General features: G+C 34.8%; 1 long non-coding RNA gene across 3 annotated transcripts in view; it reads left to right on the forward strand.

Moving 5' to 3' along the window:
- Window positions 1-3,533: 3,533 nt before the first annotated feature.
- Window positions 3,534-18,392, forward strand: part of LOC136834318 (uncharacterized) — a 453,859-nt gene continuing 439,000 nt past the window's right edge. For all 3 annotated transcript variants that reach the window (XR_010851739.1, XR_010851736.1, XR_010851737.1), the window contains exon 1: window positions 3,534-4,180. This is a non-coding gene — a long non-coding RNA (uncharacterized lncRNA). The remainder of the gene's footprint in view (window positions 4,181-18,392) is intronic.

An 18,392-nucleotide genomic window follows, 5' to 3' on the forward strand; every position in this document is an offset into this window, starting at 1 on the left:
TGTGTGACGCAGTGTCCTTGGGTAAATTCTGGGATCCTCATTCATACCATAAGTTCAGAGTTGACAGTTAAATAAAAAAAATATGGAAACGTAAAAAATGGTAACCTGGTGCAAATATACCAGACGAATGGGAAATGAAGAAGAAATATAGAAAATGGCTTATCGACAATAAGTAGATGAATAGGTACACTTTAGAAGATTATTATAAAAGGAAAAAAGTGGGCAAGAAAAAACTCAACCACACAGAAAAGCACAAAATTTGGGGGGGCTGCACAGAAAAAGTCACTGGCACATTCATACTTCAACTGCTGAACCATGGATGAACCCACTGTGCAGTAAAACTTCCACTTCATATATCGAGGCTCATCGGAAGTATGTCACACACCCTAAATACACTGAACCTTTCAACTCTGTCTTGCACACGTTCTCGTGTTTCTCGGATATTTATACCATTCCTTTTCCGTATCTTTTTTCATCCCATCTAGCCTTATCTTTGTAGGTCTTAATTTAATACTTATGAATTATGATTTTTTTCACCAACCTGTCGTTGACCAATATTTCCACATGACCAGACCACATAACAATATGTACTCTAGTTATTCCTTACACATATGATGATCTTTTAACCATTTTTAAGTATCTCCACATTTCTCCCCTAACAGTACTTTTTACTCTACATGTGCTAACCAAACAGTTCATCTCAACAGTCTCAGCCTTTTTTCTTTCTTTTGCATTCAAGTTCCTTACTTCACCTCCCTAAAGGACACTGTGATAAACAACCCCTTCATACATTTCCACATGGCTTCCATATAAAGTTATTGTCCTCCTTTTCTTTTGTATACACACTGCTATTTCTCTTGCTTCAAATATTCTGCAACTCAGCTCTTCTCTCTTATCATTATTCATCATATTTAACTCCACATAGGCTCTTATCATTATTCATCATATTTAACTCCACATAAGCTACTTATACAAATCAACTCTTCCCATTCTTCCACCATCCATACGAATGCTCACTGCTCCATCTTCCTGGTTTCAGTTACCCTCATGACCCTCCTCTTGCTCACATTAACTCTCAGCTTTCTCTTCATCTAACCTTATACAGTTTTCACTTCCTCTTCCTTCCCTCCCAGAGTCACAAACACTCCCTGTTGTCCCTAAGGCTCCAACTCCTCTTCTGTACTAAAGTGTAATCTACTCCTTCCACCTCTGTGTCTTTAGCTATAGCCCACGGTTCATCCATTTTCTCTTGATGTTCTCACTTCCTTCTTAACTAACTCTTTTGTCTTAATTGCTTCATTAAGTCTAGTTTCATAAAAGAAAACTTTTGTAAGACTATGAATATCACCAGCGGCTTGTATAAACTTGATCTATAATTTCAAAAGAAATATGTAAGATGTACAAAGTTCAAGGAAGGTAGGTGACTGACTGGGAATAGGTAAGCAGGGCACATGCATGATAATCAGATTTGAAAATGCTGACCTGTCACGAATAAGCGCAAGGTCTCCGTCACCACACACCTTTCAAGTGTGAATATTTAGTTTCCAACAGTCAACGTTTAGGCCTATATGTACTGTCCCACTAGCTTATGTATCGTAAATTTCTGCCACTATGTATCAGTCCTCTGAACCTGGCTTAGCAATAAAGCTGAAACCAGTAACACTTTACAACCCTTTTTAATTTTTTCCTGTTGCTGTTACATACAGTATATATATATATATATATATATATATATATATATATATATATATATATATATATATATATATATATATATATATATATATATATAATGTGTCTATGAAAATTACCAGTATTATATACATGGCAGAAAGCATTGTTATGGTGGGCAAAAAAATGCTTTTCAAGCAATTTCATATTGTACAAACATCTTCAAAGCATTCCTTTGATGATATGCATACAAAAAATATATGAAAGCATGAAAACACTTGGGAAGTATATTTTCCCTTTAGCCTAATTCTGATATTTGCAGCGTACCTCCATCATAGGTTTTGAGTGATTTCATCACACAACAATATATATATATATATATATATATATATATATATATATATATATATATATATATATATATATATATGTATATATATATATATATATGAATGAGCACTATGGGTTGTGAAAACAAGTATTATTTACCTTCAGAAATGGTAAAAAAAAAAGCACAAACCATGTGATTCTTAAGTGAAAATTAGTTAGATGACTAAAATCAGAATTTAAAATTGATATTAGAATAACCACTGTTGCCTAATGTTTATGTGGAACATGGTTTATCCCTGATATACATATACATATACATATACATATACATATACATATATATATATATATATATATATATATATTAAATATATATATATATATATATATATATATATATATATATATATATATATATATATATATATATATATATATATATATATATATATATATATATTTATATATATAATTTGCTAAGTAATATTTTTGTAAATGAAGGTAACTGAATAAATTCTAATTGGCCTGCAAGCTACCACAAAGTGAGCTGCATACAGAACTAAGCCTACATGGCATATATTCTATGCCTAGGCTTATCTTGGTTTAACACATGCCCCAAGAACCCACCTGCCTTAGAGCACCCTTGCCCAATACCATGTTTGTTTTTCATAATTTTAAAGTAATAAGTATGCATCTGCAACCTCTGTCCTCTGAAACTGAAGGTAAGAATTAGTCCAACATTAAGACAGGTTAAGGGTATTCAGGAGTACGTAGCCTCTCTTATCCAACATGAAATTAGGCCCTCATTTAGGTCAGGATAGCCTACATTCATTACTATTAGACTTTCTCCCAACTGATTTTTTCCTTGATAAGTTGAAAAGATGCTCTAGCAACCCAAACTCAAAAAGAACCAGGTTTGGCATTACGCTGCATGGCAAGCCTTGCCTTAGGCCTAAACAAAGAGAGGGATACAAAAATCACCAGGGCCTAGCCTACTAACAAAATCCTGACTTTGCTGAAGTTTTGCTGCGTAAATTATGTGGGTCTGACAAATCATGACGTTGATAAAGTACGTTCTTACCTTAGCAGAGAGAAAACTATGCTACTGAGGTGCGGCTTGTCTTGTAGTCTATTAGGCCTATGCTAAGTTGGCTTCTCTTCTTCAAGCAAAATAATCTACTGCGGTACTTTAACTTAAACTATAGCTTATTCATAAAGCACCACAAGAAAGAAGTAGTCCAACTGATTTATCGGACACAGTACAGACATCTAGCACAACCTCCACATTTGTCATGTGAAATCACGAATATGACACTTCGTGTGCTTAGGCCTATATACTTTGCTATGCTAACCCTTATTTCAAATTACAAATCCTTGTGCCATCCCAAGGTTCAAACCCATTTTGATAGTGATCACATGATCGCCTTTTCACTGGTCTTGGTATTTTCAAAACTAGCAAGTAGCTGTAGCTGTAAAGAATGACAGAAAAATCATTAAGAACAAAATAAGATTTCGTCACGACGCCACACACTGCCAAAGTTAACTGAAAGTCTGAAAGATGTGATCATGTGTTGGTGCAACTTGCAATGTTGCCTTCTTTAGAGTTTATGACATTCCATTTAATAAGTTCCAAATTTTATTTAGTGCGTTCACCACATTTATTACACCTAAAATTACTCGAGTATAGGCCTAATTTTCATTAGATTATAATATTATAATTTCAAAAGTAGAAGCTGTTCAGACATTTAACTCACCATAATCCATCTAATATGAGCATCACCCCTGTTATACCGAAAATTACTCAAGTATTTGCCTAATTTTCATTTGATTATAAATTCATGGGGAGAAAGTGTTCAGATACTTAACTTTCTATGATAATAGGGACATGAAGAAGGTGCTGCAGTACACCATTTACTTCGTGTGCGTTACGTTGTGATTTGTCCATCGTTGATGTAGAATAGTTCGTGCTCTTTTTACGCTGTACGTGATTCGAAGTAGCCCATGTTTACTGACAACATACTCTTAAAACGACATACAGTATCAATTGAAGAGATTTTATGTGACCTTAGGGTAAATAAAACAAGACGGTGCAACAGTGAAGCCTGGCACCTGTCAGCTTAGCGTGGCTGATGGTGACGATCTAGGCTAGGCCTACAGGATGTCAAGTATCAGTTTTAAGGTAACGTGTCATTTCGATTATTTTAGACAGTCATAATAATGAGGTCTGGAGATTTTGTACCATAAGCAAGCCAACTAGGGAAGTCCAAGGTGTATTACCGTATCCTAGGGTGGTTATATAGGCTAGGTGTAAGGCTGCCATGTAAGAGAGAGAGAGCATTAGCCTCTGCACTTATGGTTGCAGGCAGACCTTCTGGACCTAGGCAAGGAATGGGGACATCTTGGCTTATATCCTAATAGATAACACAGGTTGTACTGTTGTAGGCCTAGCATTCTTTTTTTTCCTTGAAAAATTCATTCACAATGAAGGCTCTTATGTCTTGTTAGTTCAACTAGATCGAGGCCAAGCTACGGTCATTTAGTAAGTGTTTCAGGAATTTTATAATATAAATCCAGATAAGAGCTAAAATACTATTTCTAAGTATCAGGAAGCTTACCTCATCATAGATAACATTAGGTCTACTGTTGTAGGCTTAGCTTTCTTTTGTTGCCTTGACAGTTTCATTCAAGATGGAAACAGTGTATTGTTATCTTGTCAGTGTTTGAATTACAGCCAGGTCTAGGTCAAGCAACTGTCACTTTTTTTTTTTAATTTACCTCAAAATGAGAGATACAGTATTATTTATATAGGTGTTAGCAAAATGTTAATACTAAGATACCTTAATATCATTCGAAGTGCATATATATATTATTTTGACTGCTTTTATCATGTTTTATACTTTTAAGACATCTTGTTGCTGGAAACCACATGTTTTTACATTTTTTCCAGGCCACAACCTCAAACGTGTTTTTTTTTTTTTTTTAGGTTAGGGAAACCAACATTGGAATAGGCCAACATGCATAACCCACAAGATATATGATCATTGAGAAAAATACATGGGTCAAGCCTGTAATCAGTATCTAGTTGTAAAGCACATTTTAAAGAACAAAAATGTCACAGGTTCTCTTACAAGAATGCATCTTATCCTTAAATTCCCAAACCTAATCTAACCTAGGGTGTCAGGTTGTACCTGATCAGACCACCCCTTCTCCAGAATTATAAAAAATGTCATTTGTCCTAGAGTGAATTACAGGAATGCAATGTAACCTAGTCTAGGCTGCCAGGACCAATGCCTTAACCTGGCCTAGAGCACCATAAATCATACAAGTGAAAGATAAAAGTTCATTCCAACCTAACCTCAACACTGAGGCCTGAATGGCATGGGGGCTACTCCCTGTCTTCTGTTAGTATTGCACACAGCATAGGCCTTACCTAAATGTTTGGAGGTACAGGCAGGTGGACACATTCCTCTTGTCCAATCCAGGAGATGACTTCAGTTACCCAGACATTGTGTTTTATCCAGGAGAGAAACTTACCAGAGGAATGGATTGCTTTTCAGATAGTTAGAGAAGTCTTTTATATCCATAATTTGTTTATGATGTTAATACAAGTAATAGTCGCCGGCAGCAATCGTACACTTAGAAAAGCCATTATTGAACTGAATATCTCAGTAGATGTCAGAAAACATCCAGAAACTTCTGTAGGTTATGTTGGGAGATTTTTATTGACTAATAAGTTATGTAACTAATATATAAAAGAAAAAAATTGCACAAATTTTATGTATAGCACATATGCTGCAAGCATCTAAAACCTCCCAAATGGTGTAAGAGAGTTAACAGAACATTTTCAGGACAGTGACAATAACCTTGAAATATAATACAAGTTTCATCAATTCAATTGTTTTCATCAATTAAATTGTAACATTCATTTGCCCCCTTTTATCTTTATGGTTAAAATGAAAAAATTACCATCATTCAACCATTTTTTAATTTTGAACTCTTTGTTAGTGAGAAATGAAAGTACAGTGTTGTATTGGTATTACCAAAAAGATTCTTGTTAACTCTTAATTCAAAAACCTTTTTGCTAATACTGTATAAGAGTATAAGCTAGGATTAAGGTTAGGTTAGGTTGTGTGGTAGCTCCCGTACCTTCAGTCCGTATGCCCTGAAGTTAAGAAAGTTCACCTTAATTCTGCTTGGGAAAATCTTGATTGTAATCTTAATAAGCCAGTTACAGTTTGACCAATTCACTTATAAAAGAACATTTTTCCCCAGTCAGGTAATCTAAGTACAGTTCTTTCTTAAATAACCATCATACTGCCTTTGTTTTATAATGGAAATTTATGGTGATATTTTAAGGCATCTCACCCTGTTGTGAGAGGTGATCTTTGGCTGTAAGATGTTGCTACTGTTCAGAAAGCATGAATATTACTGATTATAGCTAGGTACTTTATAGGGATAATATACCCCAAATCAACCAATTTTGACAATAGATATATTTTGTTTTTGCATAATGGGCAGGAAACAAATGAATTCAGTATAATTACATAATTGATCTGTTTGTGAGGAAACCATTCATCAAGTGGTAAAGTGGCAATTGTTAATTGATTCATACTGCAGTTGAATGTTTTTTTAACACTACCATTGCAGTATTCATGTTTAAAGGAATCTCTTTTGACACACTCCTATGTTTTTAAATTAAAAAGAGAACTTAGATTTCTGTCAAGTTTCGATAACCTCCTTACTTATAATCAGTCTAGTAGGCTAAATCAAGTGTTGAGAGTATAGGTACAGTATAGCAGCAATAGTTTTAGTTCAGTGCTTTAAGTTTTGTTTTAAAATGCATATATTTTCAATTGTTGTATACTACATATTTTTTTTTTACCATTGGTGCTCTTATAAATTACTTTTTTTGGGATGAGTACCACCACCTGTTTCAGTCAGTATTGAGGTCCTTACAGAGAAAGTGATTAGAAAAAACATGTATTTCCTGCCAACTTGAGGAATCACTGATTTCACAAGGCAATACAGATTATACTTTTTAGTGGTATCTTAGCTTAAGTAGGCCTTCCCATTATAACTCAGCACTGGTTCATCTTAAAAATTTTGAAGGTTTGTAGTAGTAGGTTGTACCCCTCTCCATCTCTGTTAAATGCCTATAAATATATGTTAAATTTCCTTATGTACTGTATATAGACCAGTAGGAGGTTTCAACAGTGTGTTTGTTCATGCGTTTGGTTAAGGACAGTGGGTGCATGTGTGGGTGTGTGTGTATGGTTATTTGGTGTTACTAGTACATTAAATGTCTTTAGGGTTTAAGATATTGATGAATAAATATGTAAATAACCAAAGTTTGGGGACAGCATAGTACATTGCAGAATGCTGTGTTCCTAAATTAATTTCTAAAGCTGTAGCTTCCTATTTCAAAGAAGAGGGCATAGAAATGCATAAAATCAAGAGACTCCATACTTGAAAGGGAAAGATTTCAACATGAGTTAGTGTTAAAATTTCACACTTTCTGATTGATGATTGGGGTTTCTTCAGATGAAAATGGAAGTATCTGTCTGTAATTAGTTAAATAAGAAAAAGTTTTAGGAACTTTTAATATGCTGGCACATGACATGATGAGAGCAATACAAAAATTTTTTATATCTATTGGATTTAGAAAAATGTCAGATTTTATATACCTTTTCTTCAGACTTATTGCCATTTGCAGTTTATGAAATAATTTCTGTAAAATAAAGTCCTCTTAGCAGTTTTACTTGAGATAACTGTGTCAGAATTGTTAGATTCCGTAAAACTAAGCAATCTTAGCAGAGACATTGCTAGCAGGATAATGCAGTATGGCATGACTAGATTTTATTAGTTACATATATCCAAATAGTAGCATAACACAAAGATGTCGAACAATGAGATTTAATCATACATTTCCATATTATTGTTTGATTAAATGGAGAAGGCATACCTTTTTCCTGCAATTTATCATGTGATTACGTAGTGAGCTTTTGACAACCTTGTTGGTGCTAGTGGGAAACAGGTTTTTATGTGGATAAAAAAAAAAAAGAAACAAAAGCACTGTACAAAGTAATACGCTAGATCAATATATACCTCTGCTCTTTCAGCAGTAGAGAAAAATCCCTTAAAGATAGGTAAGATATCACTTACAGTGCACACATGCTATTCTGACCTAGACTGACCGAGGATAGTAGGATGGCATGCTCTGCTATGGCTTCATGCTTATTTTAACCTAACCTCATATGGTTGATGATTCATGGAGCTGCCCTAATCTACCCTCACGTGGGATGCTGTGGTCTACCATGGAAGTCCATTTAATCCATTTATTCTAGTAAATTTGTGTCCTCATGTAAACACACCTGACACCAGAAAGTATTTGTTTTATTTGTCTTATTTATTATGGTTAATTTAAAATGAGAATAGGATGGGATGGTGGAATCCTTCTCTTAATTAAGAGTGTAGACTATTTTTTTTTTTTGTACTAAATGAGGTTAGGTTAATACAGCACTTTTATTTTTCGACATTCTCACCTTGTGTATTTGTGCATTCATATATATTTTATACTTATATATATATGTGTGTGTGTATGTATGTTTTTATATGTATGGATACATACAAAATACATATACACTTAGACACTTATACCTATGCATAGATATATACATTTACATACACTACAGGTACAGTACTCGACCGTAAAAAAAAAAATGGAAAAATGAAGAAGAAAAGATATTCAAGAAATGCAAGGTCGTGTTTCTTCTCAAAAATTTCTTGGGAACTTTGCATACCAATCGGTGTGAGAAAGACATGTCTGCTTTTGACAAGATGATTTGTATCAGATAATAGCAAGCAGTAAATTTTGCTCGCAGCCATTGCTGGATAGTATAAAACACATTGGTGGCTAGATTATAATTTTCAAACAAACTGACACTATGTAATATGGGTTAATATGTAGTTGTTTTATGAGCTAAGCCAATTTATTACATAATTTGTACGATTTTTCATTACTGTACGATTTTTCGTTACTGTACGTCTGTCTGTTTTTAACAAACTGATGCTAGTACAAAAAAATATTTTTCAGATTTTAAACGCAGGCATATTTCTATTAAGGTTTCTCTTATTGAACTTATATTTTACTAAAATTCAGATTACCAATGAACTGAAAAAGCCTCCAGAGTTGTTATTGATCTTATTCTTTCCTGGCCAACAGCAGTACGATGTATCGTTATTTTTGTCAGAAGTTTTTGTCGATTGCCCGTGTAGACTGTATTACACCCGCAAGTAAATTATGTAGGCCACCCCATTCTTGTACATGGGGCTATACCTGTCAAGGTTTCACTTAAAAGTGTGTGGATAAGAAAATGAAATTGTTCAGTTTAATTATTTATGTGGATGGGTACTATGTTCAAAGGCTAGCTTATTTGGTAAGCATAATATATTGTTATGAAAGGTCACGTCATTAATGCGGTGAAAAGTTTGACAAGCGTGTAGCATTCATCAGTTTTATGTCAAGTAGAATGTGCTGAAGAGCCAGCTTACAAGTATTCTGTAATGTATTTCTTCGTCACACTCGGGCTCACTATATGTGGAAGAGTTCTGAAAACGGATCTCAGTGTTGATAATTTTATTTGTTTGCATTGTGAATGAATATTGTTGATATTTTTTCGATGTAATTTAAATTTATTTAAAGACATTGTCCTTGGCCAACTGTTTTGACGTCCAAGAAAGCTACTGTGTGGGGCTGTGTGTAACATGAGATTTTAATATTTATGAGTCCCATTATTATGCTGAAAGTGACGTAAAGGTAGACATACAGCCCGGCAAGTGCAGTTATATAGTATTTTTGTATTGCTGCTCATGGCTTATGATGCTCATTCTTTAGCAAGGTATCATGTTTCATGAAACATGGTCCCCTAGAATTTCTTTTGTTTACGTCAGCTGCGTCGTAAATCTCAGTTCAAAAGAGGATCGAAAGAGAGATAGGGAGGTTATAAAAAAATGATGATTGTCACTTAGCAACATGTTGTAATGCTTCGCGGCATTTGTATTATAGACAGCGCCACGACCAATGGGCGTCCCAAGGTACATGTAACAAAATGTCAAGGTTCGGCGTAAAACCCGTAGGAATTTTTCTTTTTTTTTTCACTTCTTTTTTTCTCCACTTAGCAACCGGGATGTTACGTCATACCGCACGTATACTAGATGACAGAAGCACGCAGCATATATGATCTATAAAACTCATTTTCTTTGCCTCGTAAAATCGCAGAAAGGTTCATTTTTCTCTTCCTCGTTGTAGAAGGCGTTTTTACAGCGCCTCATATACCGCGCAAATCTCGTTCTTACTGCGTTCTAAGGGATCCTGTGTCATGGGGAAAGAAAGAGTGGGGCGTAGTTGCTTCCCCTAAAAGCCTTCAAGGCTGCAGAGAAAGAATGCACCGAAGATCTAGAGAAGGAAGAAGCAACTGCAAGGCGGGGCTGGCACGCCATTTGAAGGAAAACCACCACCAGAGCTTTGAAAATGAGTCTCGATTTGTAAATAGAAACGTAACGCCTATCGGGATATGGGTGTGTCGGAGCTGTTTGCCAGGTAATTCGGGCAGATAGAGGGCGACACGAACTCTAGATAGATAGGGAAAGGAACAAGGAATTATTTGCCATAAGATTTGTCAGAATGAAGTGGACTTTTAGGTCAACTTTTTGTTGTCTACTTCGTACGGAGTTTCAGAAACAGGAACCCAAGGGAAACAAGGATTCAGGTGAAGTTCTGTAGAAGGCCGCTGAAAGAAAGGATTGCTAACCTACCTCGCTTCGTTTTTTATGCGGAATGATTTATTAAGGTTTTGTCAGCACGGTCGATCTAAGGATAAGGTGGTCGGGACGAGCACAATGAAACAACTGAGAAATTGCAGTAGAAATGTGACTTATAATACGTTAGTCAGTTTCCACAGACACTTTGTACATAATAAAAATGAATTATTATCAACTATACTTATCTCGAAGGTGTTATTAGGTGACAGTGTTTGCAATTTTATCAAGTTGAAAAATATCGAGTGAATTTTGAGGATATAATAAATGTAAAAGAGAGGATATACAGGGAGAAAAATCCCTTGGTTTCCGAGCGACAAAAATAGAAAATGTCAATTGTTTGTACCGTGATACGCAGAAACTGAATACCTTCGTCAACGGGTTCAACTAAGCAGTGAATAAGCACAAATGTCAGGAGTTTTTATCTTGCAAATAAAGCTTTCAAGGAGCAAATGAAACCAAGATGAAAAACTGGAAAATATTTTTTGCACATGAAATCTTGATGAGGAAACAGGAGAATTTTTTAAGTAAATAAAACCAAAATGGAACATTAAATAAAGTATTTTACGTAATCGGAACGGAGATGGGGAACAGAGGAAAAATTGGACACTTGATTAACTCCAAAATCTCACAGTGCTAAAGAGAAGAGGAAACGAAGTTTTAAAACCATGTATACAGTATTTATATGAAAGATAGGTTGTAGGATAGGTTTTGTCTTCGATCTTGTTGCCTGAAAAGCTGAACGCACATCAAGAAGCAACTACTATTGAAAGCTGCGTCTACACTACTGCTTTGATATTTAAATAAAGCAGAGATATATAACCGAAACTGATAATTCTGGATAAGAGTAAAAAACAATGGGTGCTAATGAAACAGCAAAATTTTCAACCGACTCTTGTCACTGGGAAAGAAGCTGCTCAACAGATAAGGTTTCAGGTTTTCGCAGTTACAGGCGAGTATGATGAATCAACATGAGATTGAAGCTCTTTTTGGCACTTATGCTTCTGAATGATTAGATACAGTTGGCGTCATGAATTTCAGTACACATCATGGCAAGTGAAATAGACATCTGGCAACTCCGCAGTGTTGTTACGTAATATTGCTGCTTTATTAAAAACACTTTGTCATCTGGTAAACGTGGTTCCTGGTCACCTTTTTTTTATACATGATTAGCAGCTTTGTCTCAGAGGCAGCGTGGCCAACAGCTTCTCTCTTGCTAGTCACATGGATTTTACCTGATACCTTGTGGAGTTGGCAGATGTCTCCTAAGCTTGCTGTGAAATACACCAAAATTCTTGAAACCAGCTGTACTGTAAACGAACATTCAAGGGCGAAATAGTTGTAGCTGCAAGGATTTGCTTCTATTATTGAACACTTTAACGAAGTATGAAAAAAGTATTTGATACGGTGATGGAGAGTAAACGTGTCTCCGTTTAGTCAGAAACCGAATATAAGAGTAAAGTTAGGAATAAAAAAAGCTAGAAAAAGGGGGTTGGGGCGTGGTGAGGGGCGCATTTCAAAATTACACAAGACCATAGATGAAATAAGCGGAAAAGACCTAACAGTAAAAAAAGAAATTGCCTAGTAGAGGTAAGGGATAGAACAATAATGTGAGCACGTACTCTCTAGACCTTGAGTGTGAGAGTTCGGAGGATGTTTGCCAGGACTTGCCAGTAGCCTTGAAATGTCAGGAGCATCACCAAAAACAAAAAAAAAAGTTTGTAGAGATGGTGAACACAGCAGATCAAGATAGGACTGTCAGTCATTGGCAGATCTCAATTTCAGAACTGAATTATGATTGAACAATGCTTGTAGAGAATCTTGAGTCTTTTATGAAATCACTGTTGAGCATGAATATGGAAGGTTTTATCTTGTATCAGGATTAAGAGTAACATGACGATGACTTGACACATCATTTGTAGCAGTTTAGAAATCATGCTTTTAAGCTGGTTGAATAAGATGGTAAAAAGATTTACAGTTATCAAGAGGTTGAAAGACGTACGGAATATATGTAAACACTTGTCTGTATGTATGTATGTATGTATGTATGTATGTACTCGTATATAATCTCATAATATTGTGTTTATCTAGACTTTTCAACTATTGTCAGCGAATAAGGCGCATTGTACACTTTTTGGAAGTTTTACGGAAAACAGGATTTATACTGGAAGAGCATTTCGGCTTTGTACAAGGAAGAGGATGTGTGAATCAAATATTTGCATTGAAACGGTTGAGTAAGTAGTTTGACAGGACAGAGATAAACTACAGTACATGCAGTAAATATGGGCCTAAATAAAGATTACTGGGGACTGAGAAAGATTCAATGTGGAGGGTGTTAGGGATGATGGCTTGAAAAGTAATTTGTTGGTAGGTACAGAGAATTTTATGGAGAAGGCAAGCTGCGTCATAATATGCAGATAGTGGAATGGCCTGTTTGTTTAGGATGTGTTAAAATCACCATGGCTGTAAAAGATTTTTACGGCTGAAGTGACTAGCGAATCAAGGAAAGTTTATGAGATGGTGCAAATTAGGAGAATATGAAAAAGTGGTCATTTATGAATTGGGAAGTTGGCTGACGTTGCAGGTGACCGCACTACTTCAAAAATAATTTACACACCTTTACTCTTATGCCTCTGGTTTTACAGTCATATTTGCACATTAGCCTAATCATCCCTTCAACCACTCTTACTCCATATATACCAATCAAAAAGTTCATTTCAGCAGCCTCTAAACTTTCTTTATTTACTGACTTTCAGCGTCCAGACTTTACTTCATGAAGGCCCTCATCAATAACAATACCCTCCAGTAGGCTATCTGTATAAATCATCCTCTTCTGTTCTCCCATTATCAATACCAAGAATCATTCTTCAATCTCCATAGCTTCACTGTACTTTACTAATCTACTCTTACTACATACACTTTTTCAACTTGCCATACTTACAATTAGTTTCAAACTTTCATCGGACTATGTGGCTACTCCTCACTGTCACCATGTAAGCCTGAATCACTTGAAGGGGTTGAGGGACGATGGGTAGATGTTGGAAGGGAGGGGCCTTATTATCCATGAAGTGTGTGTAAGACAGAGGTGAATAGCCAGTGTGTGGGAGGGTTGTATGTGCTACTGAGAGTCCCTTATGTAAGTTTATTATGTAGCTGATGCTGTCGAATTTTCCTGCACAGGAAATTGCACAGATTGCTGTCATTTCTCTGGAACCAGCACTCATTCTCTGTAAGGAGAAACTGTCGTTATATATACGAGTATATAGTATATATATATATATATATATATATATATATATTATATATTATATTATATATGTACTGTATACATATAATGGATATATATATATTTAATTTTATATATATATATATATATATATATATATATATATATATATATATATATATATATATATATATATATATATGTATAACTGAATCACGAAAATATGGAACGTGATGAATATATAAATAACGACAAAATCCACGAAGGAAAGGAAAACAATGGAGTACTGCAAGGCCTTTCGACTCCTTGCCCTTTACTTAGCAGTAAAGGACAAGAAGTCGAAAGGCCTTGCAGTACTCCATTGCTTCCCTTTCCTTCGTGGATTTTGTCTTGTGTGTATATATATATATATATATATATATATATATATATATATATATATATATATATATATATATATATTGATGAAACTATTATAGTTCATGTAAGGTTTGTAAGATCACGTTTCCTTATGTAAAAAGAAACTCGTTTTATACCCAACCTTCATATGTACGGAAAATGATCGTACCTTCATGTGATTCCTTTCCTTGCCGGTTCAACCTTGGTATCAAAATTACTACTTTTATCATAGAAATATTTTGGTATTATAAAAACAGAAAATTTTTAGCAGACGTGCAGTGTGTCTGTATTGGTAAGTGCGTGTGTTAGGATTGTGTAAGTGTCAAAGGCATGTGATGTGCATCTATCTATCTATCTATCTATCTATCTATATATATATATATATATATATATATATATATATATATATATATATATATATATATATATATATATATATTGTGTGTGTGTATACGTACATGTATAAATCATATATATGTATGTATTATAATTATATATATGTATGTATATATACTGTATACATATTGTATACATATATATATGTCATATGTATGTATTATAATATATATATATATATATATATATATATATATATATATATATATATATATATATATATATATATATATTAAAATCAACAACGTTATAAATTTTGGAACCTAAATACTTCTGTACCAGAGATACTACCGGGACAGGGTACGCACCTTGCGTATCAGCTGATATGCGCAGTGTCATAATTATTAAGACTTATTGTTTTAAGAACGTCCTCCGTGCGTAACATGAGCACATTCATCAAAACATACCAAGACAAAGATACTACAATGTCACAGAATCTTCGGAACTCATCGACCACAAACGTTGTGGTTTCTGGGGCTCACACAAAGAGACATTTAGTGACAAAGACGACTTATTACTGCTGTCACTCATCTGGGAACTGTTGTTAACGAGGGAACGCATCCACGCGCAAAGACAATTACAAAATATAAGAAGCACCTTATTTTGAAAACGTACAAGGGCCCGCCAGAGAGGGAATTATCCCTGTGGAGGGCTGTACATAAAACCAAACAAAGTGAACAAAGTGAAGTGTTTATAGTTAAGCCGCAATCAAAATAAATTCATAAATAGTTACCGTTATGAAAATGCTAGCTGATGAATTAGCCAGAACAAGGTGGCAGAAAGCCAGTTTTTATGAGTTAATTCCCGTAGGGGGTATTGGCATCAGTGCACCTCTTGCGGTACACTGCATGCATTGCTTAAGGTTCTTTGCAGCATCCCTTCTGCCCTACATGCAGCCCAACCCCTTTCATTCATTTTACTCTACCTCCGTTCATATTCCCTTTGTTTCATCTTATTTTCCAACCTCTCCTAACAATTGCTTTCCTCATGTTACACCTTTTAAACTTCCTTTACTCTCAATTTCCCTTTCAGCGCTGAATGACATCATAGTTCCCAGTTCTTGGCCTTTGGCCTAAATTTTATATTCCAATTCCAATATATGAATTAATCAATAGATTGACTTTAAACTGTTATTAGATGAAAAACACATATTACCGCAACATTTCAATTTTTTTTTTTTTTTTTGGTTCGGTTTCTTTGTTTTCTTTTTTTTAATCAGCATTATTACGCAGAAAGTTGTGCATGGATTTTTATAACAAGTTGAGTAAAGGTGGGCCTTGTGAGTGCATTGGCAACAAATGTTATAGGATTTGGGAGAGGTAGGAATGTCACTTTCGTAGAGATGTAAACTTTTTGGTGTTGGATTAGTCAGTATTGTTTTTCAATTAATTAACTGAATAATTCATTCATTCATTATTGCTACTAGTGTCCCTGTCTCGTAAAAATGCGGTAATGGTTAAGTAATTTTGCGGTTCCTTCGTACTTACTTTTAGTAGATTATGATGTTCTGTACTTCCTTGTTTAAGGTCATCTTATTGTCAAACGTGAGTTCATTACCCCCACAGACTGTCTGTTACGCAGAAGAAATGAGTGTATGCATACACATTCCAGTTGAGATGATTATAGTAATTAATGTGCAATTAGTGTGACCATTCATATTCATTAGTACATCCATTGTTCCTTAGCAATGATTTTAAAATTACGGGACTAGGTAATCTTAAGTAAAATGCTCAGTAATATACTTTAATTTGGTAATTGTTCACCAGCAATTAGACTACTGAAGGCAAGGTTAACACTTTCCGTAATTAAATGAATGAAATCATTCTTTTCGGTCTTAACCGGAAATTAGTTCAAAAGAGTAAAATCGTATTTAACTGAATTAGGACACTTAACAAATTGTATTTGCCTTAGACAAGACAAGTCACTGAATATCCTGTGCTTCCTGGAACAAGAATTACGGAAATGTGCTTAGCAAAAAAAAAGTATTGCTAGACCAATTATTCATGTAAACATTTTTGTTCGAAAAATTGCTTTCTTTAGCAAGAAATGCGGAAATGTGCTATAAAAAAAGATTACCAGCCCAATTATTCCAGTAAGCATTTTCATTTAAGGATTTAATTCAAGTTTACGAACTCGTATTTGTGAGTACTACGTTAACCATGTGACTAAGGTTACGGCTATATCATTATGAAATATCAGACCTAAATTAACGTGGTGAATACCCACCGTCAGAGACAACCTCATTAGCCGTAAATAATGATTCCTTTTCAGATGTAAATATTGTAAGACAGTTTTTCCATTTTTAAATTATGCTTCCTTGTTGATTAGATGAAGCAAAATTAGAATAAGCCATGTAATTTTTAATGACAACAAACAAGCAAACAATAGTTTAGCAGTGAAAAGACACAAACATCTGCCTCGCGCGAGAGAGGTATCATCAGGCAAGACAAATCTTCTGATTAAGAACCATCGGTTACATTTTCAAGGTGTCTTGACCATGGCCAATTCCCCTTCATTTCTCTTCACCTAGGCGACCATGATAACCCCCAAAAATATCCATTCGGTGTATTAGTTATCCCTCTCAACAAACAAAGCAACCAACAGGAATGAAATAAAAAAAAAGTTGCTTTAATTAAAAACTGGTGTTACCGTAAGATGCATTTCCCAGTGATGACAGGAAAATGTGGAAGAAGAAAATTCACTTTTCAGTAATTTAGTGTTTTGATATGATGTTTTTATTCATATCGTAAGCTATAGAAGGGAATGCCAAGTTTTCTCCCGCGGTAGTAACTAGTGATGCTCTCGAAATTAGTGATGCACTCGATTGTCTTCAGATTTTTATGTATTTGACCAGAGAAGCGCTGAAACCCCAACTGACAATGATGTCTTCCTGAAAAAGTCTTAAACTTTGGATAGATTTCCGAGACTTACAGACAGTCATGCAAATTGTTTCTCAAACTGGAGATTGAGTTTCAAGCATCCAACTTCATTTTTTAATTCATATGAAACCGATGTCAACGGGAACTCATTGTCCAGCCATTAACCGTGTGGGGAGAAATGAGTTATGGCGTGCGTAAAAGATTTAAGGAACCACGAACAGTTTACGATTTCTTCCCAAACTGTAGCAGACAGGAACAGTACAGCAAAGTCATTGTCACCAAGTGAGCCTGAAGCAATCCTCTCTAACGCCATATAAATGACCACTCAAAACCACTAACAAGGAGTCATTAAGAAGTAACAACTACCACTACGCCGCAGTGTTAACCAGTGATGAGGAACAACTAATTACATCTCGCAATTTTATAACAACCCTTTCGCTGTTATGCGGAAATCACGTGCGTCACGGAATTTCCTGGTTGTTTGTTTGTTAATTATCAGTTTATTTACCAGATTCAACTGATGTAAACATGGATTCAGTAAAGTTGTTAAAATGCTGTTAAATCAAATCACGATATGAAATTTCAACAGTAGATATCATTTGAAAATAATCTCACACATGTTTTTAACTTTTTAATCAACGATTACCTTATGTTTGTGGAACTGTATATAATGT

The sequence above is a fragment of the Macrobrachium rosenbergii genome, chromosome 53 (genome assembly GCF_040412425.1).
Source record: "Macrobrachium rosenbergii isolate ZJJX-2024 chromosome 53, ASM4041242v1, whole genome shotgun sequence".
Lineage (NCBI taxonomy): Eukaryota > Metazoa > Arthropoda > Malacostraca > Decapoda > Palaemonidae > Macrobrachium > Macrobrachium rosenbergii.